Source organism: Rutidosis leptorrhynchoides, chromosome 10 (genome assembly GCF_046630445.1).
Source record: "Rutidosis leptorrhynchoides isolate AG116_Rl617_1_P2 chromosome 10, CSIRO_AGI_Rlap_v1, whole genome shotgun sequence".
Lineage (NCBI taxonomy): Eukaryota > Viridiplantae > Streptophyta > Magnoliopsida > Asterales > Asteraceae > Rutidosis > Rutidosis leptorrhynchoides.
In genome coordinates, this window is record NC_092342.1 from 216,382,649 (window position 1) to 216,398,077 (window position 15,429).

Here is a 15,429-nt window from a genome sequence, read left to right on the forward strand (position 1 = left end):
TGCCTTAAATAAGGACTCAAACCTTAGAGGTTGACTGTCTCTAGGTGTAGATTTAACCCTTTGCATATATATTGGTTCGGGTTTAGGTGATGGCGCTAGTTCTTATATTACCGAGAGGGGAGTAGATATTTGAAGCTCCCCATCAGCATAAAAACTGATTAATCTCTGTTATAATGTTAGGACCCCAAAGTTAGATAGTGTTAAAGTGAATAAGCTTAATTAGAAGGTTCTATAGAGGAGGGCTATATATAGAACCTAAGTAGTCCTAACTAGATAGCCATTACATTGTATTTAGTTTAATAAGCCGTGGAATGTAATTTCGTCCGAATTACTCTCTGTCCGATCTATTGCTTTCTGTCTGAATCTCATTCTTACTCTTGATTCTTCGTTTTTCAATCATGATCTGACCTATCATTTGGTATCAGAGCATCCAGGTAGTGATTCTCTATCACTAGATCGATCCAGATTTCGAAGATTCAAGTTGTTGATCACATTCGCTCACTTTGAATCAGATTAGCACAGTTTGAATCTGTAGTTATGACATTCAGGATTACATAAAAAGTTCAACAACGGTGTGTTATATTTGATAGAAAGTAATTCAATCAACGGAACAACTTAATTACAACAATTATGAAGATTCAAGCAGATTATTAGAGTTCGTGGCTAAAACTCTCATATTCTCTCATTTCAAGCTTGATTCTGAGTTATATTGAAGATTAGTGGATTCAGTGCTGCTCGTTTAGTGTCTACGCATCTTTTTGACGGATTGATTTCAACAATTGAACTTAAGTTAAGAATTTGATCAACATTCTCACACTTAACTGCCCGTGCAAATCTGCTTCAACTGGTATATTCAACTAAGGTGTTGTTGTTTGAGGTGTGTATTTGATTCAGTGACATTCACTCAAGTGATACGAAGCTCATTTAAGTGATTCCAGAGGATTTTTGTTCAAGTTTACAGTATCAGATTCACTCGTTTCAACTTCCACAATTGACATTTGCACGAAGATCCTGACAACAGATTCTCACACCATTCGGACATTTGTTTTTCACTTGTTACTAACTTGTTTACTTTTGCCAAAAGATGACCGAATCTCACAACAGATGTTACTCATCCGAATCGCAGTGTTTTTAGTCCTATCTGCATCATATCTGTGAGAATCTCACATTGTCCGAATATGACAAACTGAGAGGATCTCAGTTTATCCTTACAATGTGCGAATCAGTGTTTTGGTGTTTCATTGTGCGATTCTTACACTGTACGAATCATTGTATGAATCTCCTTATAGTTAACAGAGATACTGTCCGAATCTGATAGCATCCGAACCTCTATGCGAATCTGACAGTAAAACTTTTTTACTGTGAGAATCTGCTAGTTCTCTTGAATATTGTTACTGTCCGAATATACCTTGACATTTGAAGTTTCCGAATATGTCAAAATGACTACTCAAGATGCTTTAATTATTGGATCCGATTTCAAACCTCCTGTTCTATTTAAAGGACAATATTACCAATAGGTACAACGTATCACTCAACACATTGATTACATGGGTGAAAAGGGAAAGTACATTTGGGTCTCATTAAATGAAGGACCAACTGGTGAAGAACACCCCAAAACAGGTCTTCCAATACTAGTTTATCAACTTACCGGTGATAAACGTGAGCGCGCTCAGGGTCATATTGAAGCAAAGAACATCATCATGCAAGCTATCCAGTTTGAACACTTTGAGAATGTTAACAGAGATACAACTACTAAGGAAATATGGGATGAGATTAGAAGGCAGCATGAAGGCTATGACAAGACTGATATTTCCAAAATGAATAAGGCACTTGGTCTTTTTGAAGACTTTAAGAAAGAACCTAATGAACTTCTTAGAGATACTTATAAGCATTACAATGATGTTTTGGATGAATTGAGAAGTGCAAGATCATTAAGGTGAATGTTGAGGTTAACTTGAAGTTTTTGAAAAAGTTCAACACTTACTGGACTTTGCATGGAACCATCATTTAATCTACCAAGGAGATTGATAAACTAAACATTCAAGAGCTTATCGTTGTCCTTATGCATTATCCGCCAGCTTTGTCTAAAATTTAAGCTGAAAGGAAAGAGACAACTCCAAGTGATCCACTTGCTCTCATTTCTAAGAAGAATATTAAATCTTTCACTACTTCCAAAAGCTTATCACAGAAAGTGCTTATTGAAGATTCAACTGATTCTGAAGGACTCAATTTTTCGGATGTTGATGATTCTCACCTTGAATTAGTCAAGATGGTTGCAATGTTTACCAAATCCTTGAACAAATACAAGTTCAAAGGGAAATCGAGTAATCAACGCAAGAATTCATCTTCCTCATCTTACTACAAGAAACATGAATTCTCAAAGCCTCAACCAAAATCAACTAATGATTCAAAAAGGAAGATTTCATCTGTTATAATTGTGGTAAAGCTGGTCATTATTCCCGTGAATGAAAAATTCCAAAGAAGCAGGATGCAGCTTACTACAAAAAGAAGATGTTGATGGCTGATATGCCCGAATCGGACGGTTTAATTGTGTGGTGTCGTTAGGCCGTAAAACGTCATTTCAGGATATCAACAGAAGAAACTGATTGTTTAATTTATATATGTTGCGCCTTAAACTATTATTCCTTCCTATGGTTAGCAAGAACGAATATGACATAGGGTCATTCCATGAGCGGTCGAATTTGAAACAGAGCTTATTCAGATAATTTAGTATTTGAGATTGGGTTTGTACACAATTTAGTATCCGAGAATAGTGGCCATGTACACCTTGTGTGGCGAGGCATGATCCTTTTGGTCCCAATAAATTGGCGACTGTTCGAAAAATCCAACAACCAAGTCCAGCCGGTTTATTCTAGACACCACTTTATCCGGAATATCAAATTATGTAAAGGCTATAGTTGGGTTGATTTGATTTATAATTGTATTAAAATACTAAAGCAATATAATTAAAATAAGCTAGCTAGCATGCAACAGCTAAGGACAGATAAGACGTGGTTCACCATGATTTAAGATAACGTAGTGTCGAGAGGAGTACGAGACACTCATTGGATAGATATACGTTGGTGTAAATGCTAGATTCCCTACTAATTGATTTCTCGATTAGCATGTCACAAGGAACCAGGCTATCGTGATTCTGAACGGATGGACTATGCTCAACTCTAGACGCTTTATCCGGTTAAAGATATAAGCGGCCCATCTTGGACTCAATGCATACCTTAGGCGCACGAATAAAGTAGCATAGCCATATATATAGAATATCCAACCTTTCTTAACACCTTAGTGTATCACCCAAGTCAGTGGTTATGATTGTATTTCGAATCTCTTTCTGTCAATGGTTTGGTAAAATATAAGGTTTTGTAGACAAATTAGAACCTCTGATCGTTCTCAGTCATCCTTAAAGATTTATAAGCTTAGTTTTATTTTAATGCGTTAAATTCCCATTTATGATCTAAACTAGCCCTTAACACTGTACTCTACTATTGCAACAGTATTTCCTCGAGTCTTATACTCTTGACTAATGTCTTGATCTGGTCCTACGATAATTTCCCATGTACTTTATAGTATTTCCGATGGGTTCATACCTTGACCAAAGTATAAACACAGATAATTAATTACCTTATAATTGTCAACTTTATAAAAGGTTTTAATCACGTTTATTGGTGGAAGGACGATAATAACGAGGTTTAATATCATAGATAGAAAGCGAGTACGAAACGATAATCATCCCTAACTAACATTATTAAATCATGGCAAACAATCAAGTAATTACTCACACAACATGGCAACAAGAATTTCTAATATTAATAAATCACAAACATCAAACAAGAATATTATAATAAACTAGTTTATAACCCGCGACTTCGCAGGTTTTTAAAATAAAAGACTATAAAGCTTTTTAGAGATGTAACAGAATTGTAATCGAATAAACAATCATTAGTTAGTGAAATATAAGATAAAAATAGGTGATACAAATCAATAATGTTATAAAAGAACTGTATAGTAAACCAAAACAATAATCTAGACAAAATACAAAACAATGGTGTTATCAAGTCGTGGCAAGTATGAGAATAAAGTGAATACTAATGACAATGAATGAACATATCATGTTTATGATTACGATTGTCAAACATTATTCAGTGCTTCTAGTCGTGCTTCTAGTCACTTGCAGTATGCATTAATTGACAAAAATGAGTGCGTAAATTGTTTAGTTGTAACTTGTAAGCTTGTCTTGCATCTTATAATCAACGTGTTTATATGCAACTAATCTTCAATAAAAAGCAAAAAAAAAAAAACTTCAGAGACACAACATGTAATGAGATAATTTGGTTAATTTTTATTATAATGGTTGGGTTAGTGCGTTAGTATTACGGAGTACATAATATATAGTTACCTGTTGTATATAAGATTTCATAGCATAGAATTTTGCCGTAGATTGCAAAATATGCCTCATATAACTGGTTAATGCTGATTATAAGTGGACAAAGTTACGATCGTGGGTTGATATAGACCACAATATAAAAACTCATTTTTGACCTAAACGTGTTTACCTAACCATCCCACCCCACCCCACCCATATTGCATTCCGCTGCAGTATGTTACCTTATCAACAATAAAAGGTAAACATTCTCACTAAAGACATTAAGAAAAGACCCACTATAAATTTAAACTTTGTGTCAAGCAAAACAAAAATTATTTTACAAAGTATTTTGAACATGTTTACATGAATCCAAACTTACTAAGAAACAATATGTTCCAAGGCTCGATTCTCATTTAATAACGCAATTATAGAAATCTTATTATAAAAATTGTAGTAGCAAATTAACTGATGTAAATTTCTAACATTATCAATATCAATTTAGCTGCATCATTTAATCATATGGTTATTCCTATTATTTAGGAGTAAAATTAAATGGCTTTATAGTGACTAAGCGCCATTTTCATGTATAATGCTTACCAATGCAACTCTTCAAAATGTGCTATGATAAAACCACATTCCTTATCAACATCATTAGCTCCTTGAGGATCTAGATAATCTTTGCTTATACTACTTATTTGAAATAGTTGTAGAAAATGAGATTACTACCTGATAATAGTAGAAGCCAGGACTAATATGGTGATTTCTAATGGCTGCAGATGATACACAAAATGGATTCATTTTCTTGCATGAAATCCTAAATGCTTCAATTCCATCTTAAAAGCCCTATTCCAACAAGTAACTTAAATTCGAGGTTAAAATTTAACCTTAAGTATGTATTGGTTAAAAATAATTAAGAAAAACTAACCTTCATGCATCCAAGGGCAGATGAAATAAGCAGCTAGCTAGTATGTAAATCACCCGTTACTAAGTAAATCAGAAACTTTCCTGAAGACGAAAGTTTTGGTACTATCCATCCGGTAGAAAAATGACTTAATTTCCACCAGCAATTTTCTAAAGTCAAAAACAAATTGGGCCAACAACTGCACCATAACAAATTATCAGAACAAAGAATGTATACATCATCATGACAAATGTATAAAGAGCTATATTAAGAGGAACTTACAAATTTGGAGAGCGCTTCCGTGAATTGACATCATAACTTCCAAAGATCAATCAAATAAATAAATTTAATAACCAATTGACAATTTAATAGCCAAGTAAGCCATCAATTTGAATTCCAAACAAATAAAATGAGTCAGCTATACCCTTTAAATACTGTATTCCGACCAAACTCTTTTTGGATAGAAGTCAGTCTTTTCGCATTGGTCTGGTTGAACTAATCTTATGTTAAACATTCAATTATTATACATTACTTACTCACTCTCTCCTCCAAAACTGATTGCACCATAACATTTTGTGTATCGTGTGAGCCTATCAGTTACCACCTTAACACCCTCAAAAGAAAAATGAGCCCTAAATGTCCCTTGTAACGTATAATCCATAACATCAGCTAAAAATCCCACACAAATATTGTGCAATCAGGCATACCGTCTTGTTAATGATATACCTTTTTGTTATATGATTTACAACAGTAAAATACTTCAATGAAATTTGGGGTTGATCTTACCTTACCATCAACGGACTTGAAGCTCACTCTCTTTACTGCCCCTTTACCTTTAGACCATTTCATATCTAGAACACCTAAACATTTAGTTCAAAGATATTAAGTTGCACAAGCATAAACAAAAAATGTATTTAGTTATCAATAACTAAACTGCATCAACAGCACGATACCTACACTGTGATCAATAAATAAGCTACAAACATCTTTATTTCGATAAAGTTCTTGATGACGATCTTAAACCCATTCGAAAAACTCAAAGCTAATACTTATTATGAGCTCAACACTCTAAAAGATAACAGTTAATTCGGACTGTTCTTAACAGGCTGTTTTGGGTTAGTCTTACACATAAAGATATTTGAACAAAATATGTAAATTAACAATCAAAACACCAACACCAAAAAATTTAGCAACCATCATTAGATAAAAATTATAATAATCAAGGCAAATCGATATCATTTTCTGAATCAATCATATGAGACCTTATTTCAATTTCACCTAAAATGCGAAGACAGGGAAATCGACATACCTGATGTCCATGATGTAAAATATGAAGAACTATGATGAACCCTAAATGGATTGAAGAACTGAGCAATTATACAATATCCGTAAACATGGTCTACTAATTTATCGAAATAGATTGTAAAATTAGTTTGTAATTACAAACTGATAAGATTGACGATATATAATTTTGTTGAGCAGCATCAATTGATGAAGATTCGAAATTATCAAACAAAAGTTTTGAAAACATTAAACAATTGAACAAATCGTGATGAAAGATAAAGATTAAACTAACCTTTTGACTTTGCAAACCCTAATTGCATCTTGAATGCTTCGGTACATCACACTTTTGGTAAACCCAAATTACATCTGTTGAATGCTTCGACGGAAAGATGGCTGCCTAGGGTCCACTCTTTTTCGAAGAGGGTAGAGAGAAGAAATGTTTTTTTATGATGTAGGTGTATCAGTTACAAGTTATTTCTGCCCCCAATCTCAGAAATCGTTTTTTGCATTAACAATGAGGAACCCTAATTTCATGTTGGTGAACTGAACCATGTAAATTTTTTATTTGGTATAAGTTATTGTTTGTTGAAAAGGGAGGGTATTGTGGTCACTCAACAATTGAATTTGAGGAGAAAGACAAATGTTGAGTGATCACTTGATCTAATGGGTGTTATTGAAAGTTGGTTTTTGATCTAATGGTCACTTCTTCTCCATTTAATTTTTTTAAAAAATGATTAAGAAAAAAGGACTTTGTAATTATATATAATATAGATTAATAAAAGAGAGGATAGACATTACCTAATAATGTCGGCAGAATAACACTTGTATTTCTTCATAATATCCATAGCGTTACAATGCTTGATAGCTTCTACTACTAACTACATATTAATCTCCTATTGATCACTAGAGAGCGACAATAGAGAGATAATTTAGAGAGAGAAGTGAAGATGATGTGTGTTGAAATGAATGAAAAAAACTCCTCAAATAGGCAAAATGTTCCAGCCATATAGCAGGCCATATGGCTGGCCGTATGCCAGGGCAAGCCGTTTTTGGTATTTATTTCTCCGTTCCCATCGGATGGACATACAGACTCGTCGATTATGAAAGTGACCTCTTCTCCACGGGCTCTCAAGGTGTTAGTCTGTGAATAAACATCAACGATCGCTTTGGTTGTGAAAGGCCTTCCTAAGATGATAGGGGTTTTTACATCTTCTTTAAAATCCATAACCACAAAGTCAGTCGGAAAAAGGAATTTATCGACCTTAACCATGACATTCTCAGCTATTCCCTTAGGATATCTAGTGGATTGGTTAGCTAGCTGGATGCTCATTTGGGTAGGGTTAAGGTTTCCAATTTCGAGTCTCTAGAATAGTGAGTAGGGCATGAGATTGATTCTGGAACTAAGATCAGCAGGAGAATAGATAGTACCAAATTGGTAGATAGAACAAGGAACGGTAAATCGTCCGGTAACCCTTAGTTTTTTAGGAAGAGTATTTAAGAGAATGGCTGAACAATCCGCGTACAGTGGGACAATGGGTACTTCGGGTACCTTATCCTTGGTTGATAGGAGTTTTCTAAAATACTTATTATTATGAGGATTTTTAGACACAGTGTCTAAAATTTTACCATCAAGCTTGAAAGATTTCATCCTGTTATGTCTTTGCTTGAGACGGCCCGGGAATGGAATGGGTGTTTTCCCATCGAGTTTAAGTGATGAGTCAATGACTACTACCGAACGGGTATTAGTTAGTTTCTTCTCCTTAGAAGAAACTGAAGGTTGGCTATGTGCCACCTTTGAGTCATTTTTAGGACAACCTACAGAATCGAGACGTTGATTTAGCTGGCTTATTTTATTTTCAAGACTACTCAATTGATTAATCATGACTAAGTCAGCTGCGTCTTGTGTTGCTGTGATCATGTGAATGATTCGCAGTAGCACATCATCTGGACTTGTCTCTTGGTGGGGTAGTGGGTTTGGTAGGTTGGTTGTGCGGATGAGCTAGGATCTTATCAGAGTAGTCAATAGAGTCCTCACATTCACCCTCGTATACCTTGGCCGGATGGGGGTCAGTACATTTCTGGCATAATTGCACTTGAGACACATGTTGCGGGAGTTTCTTTAGCTCTCCAACTTCTTTGGTGAGGTTTTCTATTTGGTTCGTGAGAAATTTGATGGTTTTATTTTTGATAGGATCGGAGGCAGAAAGCGGTGTTGCTGATAAATTGTACTCTTCCGTGTTCCAATCGTGATGGTGCATAGTCATCTCTTCGATCAATCTCCAGGCCTTGTCAGCAGTGAAGTTCATGAAATTACCTTCAGAAGCAGTATCAAAAGTAGATTTGTTGTTCCGATTCAGACCCTTGTAGAAGGTCAAAATTTGAACAGTGCTCTCAAGACGGTGTTTCGGGCATCTTCGAAGCAAATTTTTGAATCTTTCCTATGCGGTGTAGAGTGATTTATCGTATGATTATTGAAAGTTTACGATATCAATCTTAAGTCTGATTTGTTTTGATGGGGTAAGTACTAGATTAAGAAATTTGTTGTCATTTCCTCCCATGAGGTGATAGAGTTGGGTTCTAACCCCTCGAACCAGGTTTTTGCATGATGAGTTAAGGAATAGGAGAACAAATATAGACGAACTACAACTTGTTCAACCTCGTTTTGCTTATATGAGTTGGATAAGGAGAGGAATCTCTCTAAGTGAGAGTTGGGATCGTCAATTGGTAAGCCGTGGAACTGGAAATGGTTGTGAATGAGTCGTATGATTCTATGCTCAAGCACAAAAGACGCTCTGTTAATCTATGGATAGAGTATCGGTCCTCCTCGTCCTTCTAACAAGGGTTTGGTTATGTCAGCGAGAGTGATTTGTGCGGCCATTTGTTGAACTATCGGCATGTAAGTGTGGATCTCGTCGGATGGGCACAATGTATGATATCGGATAGAAGAAAGGATGTGTCGGAAGAATTCTTAGTGGTCTAAGTAGGTTAAACCATCCTAAAGGTTCACTAATAAGGAAGTCCATTTTAAACCTTTTAAGTAATATAAATTAAGCTAATTTTATCTAACCTAACTATGGTAAACTAGTAACTTCTGACAAAGCTAGTCTCAGTCAAAAGAGTCTCTTAAAAACTAACTAATCTAAACAAGCTCCAAATCGTACTACCGCTCCCCGGCAGCAACGCCAAAAATTAACTGTACCTATGATATGCCCGAATCGGACGGTTTATATAACATCCTGATTTTTTTTAATATACAACAAAAGACTTATTTTACATAAATACGCTTAGTTGATTACTTCATTACAAACCATAATGTTACGTTAAACGACTAGTTACATATTTACAAAAGTTAAGACATCAGAGTTCGTCTTGTCAAACATATCTTCAACCCGACTCCCGTCCCTACCAGCACTAAGATTCAAAACCTGCAAGGGAGGAGGTGAGGGGTTAGCACGAGGCTAAGTGAATGGAACTATCAAAAGGTCTAGCATAGAGTACCAACTTGTACTCTTACAGCAACAACTATATACAACATACAACAACTAGCAACTGGCAACTATGCTCCAACTAGAGGACCGACGGCTTGTACGGGCACACGAACACTAGCTGATCAGGCTAGAGTCTACCGATAGTCCTTACTACTGAATCACCAGTATAGTCATCCACAAGCAGGTGATGCGTCGTTTAACATTATACTCAACAAACAGTTGCCAACTGAACCCAACCACAAGTAGGTTGACCTCTTTAAGCTGAACCTAACAGATCAAGGTTCCAACCACAACAGCAATAACTTGTGCACATGCAACCAGTCAAATACTACTACTACAGGCAACTAATACTACAAACAGCATGGAAACCCTAAGTACGATCAACTGTACTACATAACTACTAAACATGGCAACTAATAACAATATAAACATAGTTGCACAACTTGCTAGTCTATACTACACCAAGAGATAATCCCACTCACCGAATACTAGCAACTAGCGTAGAAAATCTATTACTGAGCTTTTTCCTTATCCTTATCACCTGAACATAAGGTAAATCAATTTAGTTTCTGTCCGTTAGCATAAGACAGCACAATACAGCAAATCAGTATCAAAGGCGCCACAAAAAGGTCAATTTAACACTTATGCATTTTCAGAATTTACATTCTAAATTTCATAAGACACGCGGGCAGCATAACAACTAGAAAACAGCCAATCTAAACAACAATGTTATACTGATCTACATCTGTACGATTGCAAGTCCATCCGTACTGTTGCACATGCATCCGTACGGTTGCACACTAACTGCCCGGTTACACCAACACGACTGCATCCGTACAGTTGTACATGCACCCGTACGGTTGCACCGTGTACCTGTGCGGTTGCAAGCTGCAACCGTACGGTTGTGTTCATCGAGCAACAGCAGCAGAAACTGACTGGTTTAGAACTAAAATCACTCAATCTCATTTCCAGACATGTTTTTGACCCAAAATCCACACACAACTTGTTAGAAAAACGTTTAGGGACTTAATCCCTCTAGTTTTAAGCATCAACAACACCAAATTGTACCAATTTTGACATCAAAACCTACTTTTATAAAGCTTAACTAAAACACCCATTTTGACACTGATTTGATCATGAAATCATGTAAATCTTACCTTGTTAGAATTACAACAAAACAAGTAACGATTTGACACTGAAATCAAACTTTAATTCGAGATCAAATGATTTAGGGTTTGAGATAGTAAGAAAGAAGATAGTACGGGGTGTTTGGAATATTCATGAAGAAAATGGAAAATGAGTTATACAATACACATAAAAAGGGTTAAAAACTCATACCCCATCACACACGGGTATTTACCACTTATCTAATAACTTTTGTACTTAATTTGGCTACCCTAAGGGAGTCCAAATTAAATAAATGAACTTGTTCTGTGACCCTTGTCACAAACTGGTCTCAACTAAATAACCAAATAATTATAAGCATATAATAATTTTAATAACATACAAACATACCCAAGGTCAAAAGGGACTTTTCAGCTAGGTCCGGTAACCAGATGTTACAATCTATCCCCCTAAAAGAGATTTCGTCCTTAGAATCGGGTCAACTGCGGTCAACAAAACCGTAAACTCAACTGAATCTTTCACACAATCGATCAAAACTAGCAAATCGTCCTTCCAATACCAATCGTCTTCCTTCAAACAAGTGTACGGATATCGAATATCTAACATTTACGCACGTCTGATACAATACAAAGTACCAAAATGTCCACTGGTCAACAACTTGAATCTACAATTATCCATTGTCAATCCAATAATCAAAGTCAAATTTCACGTTTCTAAGTCATTTGTATCGAAAATTTCACAATCTGTCATCAAAATCACCTCTTAACGTAGTCAACATTTCGCAATTATTCCAAGCTAAGGCAATATAATTAGTCATCATTCTAAGTCATGTGTTTATGTCCATAAAATTGTCCTTAATTCATGGTAATATCCCAGGTTACTCGTCTTATGTCCAAACATATCACAGTCCTAATGTTCAACTCACGGTCCACGAATAGCACAGACCATCTAATTTTCCTTCCGCTTCTCAGAAATTTCGTATGACTAACCACAATATACTTCTGTTGGCCAGAATAAAGCATATTGTTCTAAATCATACCTCCATTCTGAGTCGCTTGAACTGGAAAATACTACTTTTCCCATTCACTAGCTTAAGTCCAACAAGTCTCCTCAAACGCTTCGGCAATAACTAAGCTATCTTATAATTAATAAATCATACCATCTGTCCAATCATAGTTATTTAAACATTGTCCATCAAATGTTCAAATATCATCTACTAACATTACCACACATCTAACAGGCATAGGAAATCGTAACATATGTTCCTTAATGTCAAAATACACTCAACTAGCAGTATCATACATCTCGTTAAAAAAAAGAATTGTCCAATCAACACAACCCTCATTCCATCACATCAGTAACAACAATATCATTATCTAACAGTCTTCGCCGTCTAAGAGTCCACTACATATATCACAACACATCTCTATCCAAGTCACAGTTTTCAATCCTAGAAAGTCAACCTAAGGATTACCCTTACCCAACAAAGCACACAAAGGTCGCAACCAAACATACAGCAACATAACCTAACAAAATAAATCGTACACTACAATCAAGATCTACCAATCTAAAACACGCATATATATACATATATACACAATCATATACATATGTACAACTAAACAGTATAAGGATTTTAAAGCATACATGTATTCACATCATAATCATCATCTGTATCGGCAACCATCTGATAAGCTCTTGCTATTGTCGTAGGTGGATTATTTCTTTTCTGCCCTACTTGAGAACCAGAAGATCCACCTACCAATCTCGACTGCGCTCCTGGCCCCACCCCAAAATTTGATCCTCTTATATATGGACATTGAGCTGACCTATGCCCCACTTGATGACATTTCCAACATACATCCTCTTGGAACGAACACATCCGAATCTCATGCCCCATAATTCCACATCTTAAACATCTTTTGGTTGAATCTGTACAAGGACCACTATGAGATGATCTACAAATATAACACCAAGAATTCTGAATTGATGCTGACCCACTCTGTTTTGATCCACTTTTTTGTTTCAACTTAACAGACTTCTTTGACCTAGAGTCCGACTAACTCATCACCTGATCTTGTTGTGGCATTTCATAACCTACGATTCTATTTTTTACTGCTCTGACGTCATCCTCTACCATTTTGGCCATAACAAATGCTTGAGATAATGTCGTCGCTATCCTGGCCATTGTTCTGTATTCTGGTAAAATTATATTAACAAAATGCTGAATTTTGGACTGTTCATCCGGAACCCATAGTTGAAGGAACCTTAATTTATCTATATACTGCTCAATCACCTCATCTATCGTCATCTGATGAGTTGTTTTCCTTGCCAAAAATTCTATCTTAATTCGATTGAGGTCATAGGATGAACAATACTGCTCACAAACTTTACTATAAAATTGTTTTCAAGTAATCATGCTCACTCGTTCTTTCGGTATACTAGAAATAATTGTATCCCACCAAACCATTGCCCTATTTTTTAACATATGACTAGCATAAATAACCAGAAATTCTGGTTCGCACTGACAGGCCTCAAAAACCTTTTCTATCTCTCTCAACCAGTTAAGAGTCACTGTTGGGTTAGAACTTCCTGAATACTCTGGCGGATTACATTTCAGAAACTGTTTGAAAGTACATTTCTTCGGTGTTGAAACGTCGGCATCGGATACGGACCCCAACTCTGATTTGGGAACTGTTGATTATACTGAGGTGGCATCTGATACTATTGAGGAAACTGATACTTAGGTAGTATCCATTTTTGTTGTTGGAAAGCACTTTCAGTTTGCTGATAAATATTTGACTGCACCGGATACCCACTAAACATCCAATTTGGTACACTACCACTTGGATTCACTATTACCTGGCGTTGTTCTAATTCGCTTTTTCGATCACGTGCTTCCTTTAACTGACTTTTCAAATCTAGATTTTGTTCCTGCAGATTATATTCTGACACATACCCGTCGTCATCTGGGGCTCTGAATGTTCCCGGGGCTAACGGACCAGTTGTAACATCCCGCCTTTTTCCGTTTACTTTTCCGTTTAACTATTTAAAGTCCGTTATATGATTATGACATCCCTCGTTAATACGCGTTTTAAAATATCTCGTTTAGGTAATTCACGCACCCGCAACCGAACTAGAGGGACCATTGTTGCCAAGAGAGCAAAGAGGTGACTAGGTCAACTAGTCAACCCTTCACTCTCATCCATTCATTAATTCTTTTTCTTTTTCCTTTTTCTCTAACACTTTCACCAAATCTCTCAAACACCACTTCAAGGATTCATCATCCAAATCAAATCGAGCAAGCATCCATCTAAACAAATTGCATATTCGGAATCCTCTCATCTTCCTCTTCGATTCCATACCGATTTCATCAAGTTTGGGTAACTTTCTAAAATCACTAGATTTTGTGTTCTTGATGTTTTTAACTTATAAAGTTGTTAATTAGTGTCTATGGCTCAAGTCTAACATGAATATATGATTTATATGTTCGATTTCGTTATTTGAAGTAACTAGTTTGAATATGAACTTTGGTGTGTTTGATTTGGTGATTTGGTTGTTTGAATGTTGTTAAAAGTGATAAATGCATGTATTAAATGTGTTCCTAGTATCACTAGCTTCAATTTGATGTGTAGGTTGTTTTAGAAAACTTCATAAACATGATTAGTGATGTTGATGTTGTTGGTTAGGGTTGATAGAATTTAATGTGAACATTTAATGCTTTGAATGACATGAAATGTTATTTGTAAGTGTTAGGTTGTATTGTATGCTTGATCACCTTCGAAACGGCATATCATTCATGTAAATTGGTTGCCGAATCATCAAATTTCATTTATGAACTTGAATGCATTTAATGAGGAGCCTTGAATGTGATTTTGGTTGTTGTAAAAGTAAATGTGATTGTTGAAATGTGTTTAGTTGTTTTCCTTGTCAAAATACCTTTCCGATGATATAAGATACATGTTTTGGTTGTTTGCGGGTCATAAATGGTGATTGTTTGAAGTTAGGTTCGTGCATAAAACTTAAAAACTGCCAGATTTCTCTGTACAGGTAATGGCGCGGCGCGCCATATACCCGCGCGGCGCGCCAAAGTGGTCTGTCCAACTTTGTCAATTTTCGAATAATGTTTGCTATGCTACGCACCTCCGATTCACATGTAACTTGTTATAACATGCACATATATGATTAAAAACCTCAGAAAAATAGTTCGGGACCCGACCCGAACGTGTTGACTTTTTCGTTGACTTTGACCG

General features: G+C 35.9%; 1 long non-coding RNA gene across 2 annotated transcripts; it reads right to left on the reverse strand.

Moving 5' to 3' along the window:
- Positions 1 to 4,019: 4,019 nt before the first annotated feature.
- LOC139873045 (uncharacterized) lies at positions 4,020 to 6,795 on the reverse strand. Of its 2 annotated transcripts, XR_011767252.1 has the most exons (4): positions 5,562 to 6,795; positions 5,304 to 5,478; positions 5,105 to 5,221; positions 4,020 to 4,286 (listed from the first exon to the last, which is right to left on the reverse strand). It is a non-coding gene; the product is annotated as an uncharacterized lncRNA (long non-coding RNA). The 2 variants fall into 2 exon arrangements; XR_011767251.1 differs by having other exon boundaries at positions 5,105 to 5,478.
- Between the last annotated feature and the right edge of the window lie 8,634 nt (positions 6,796 to 15,429).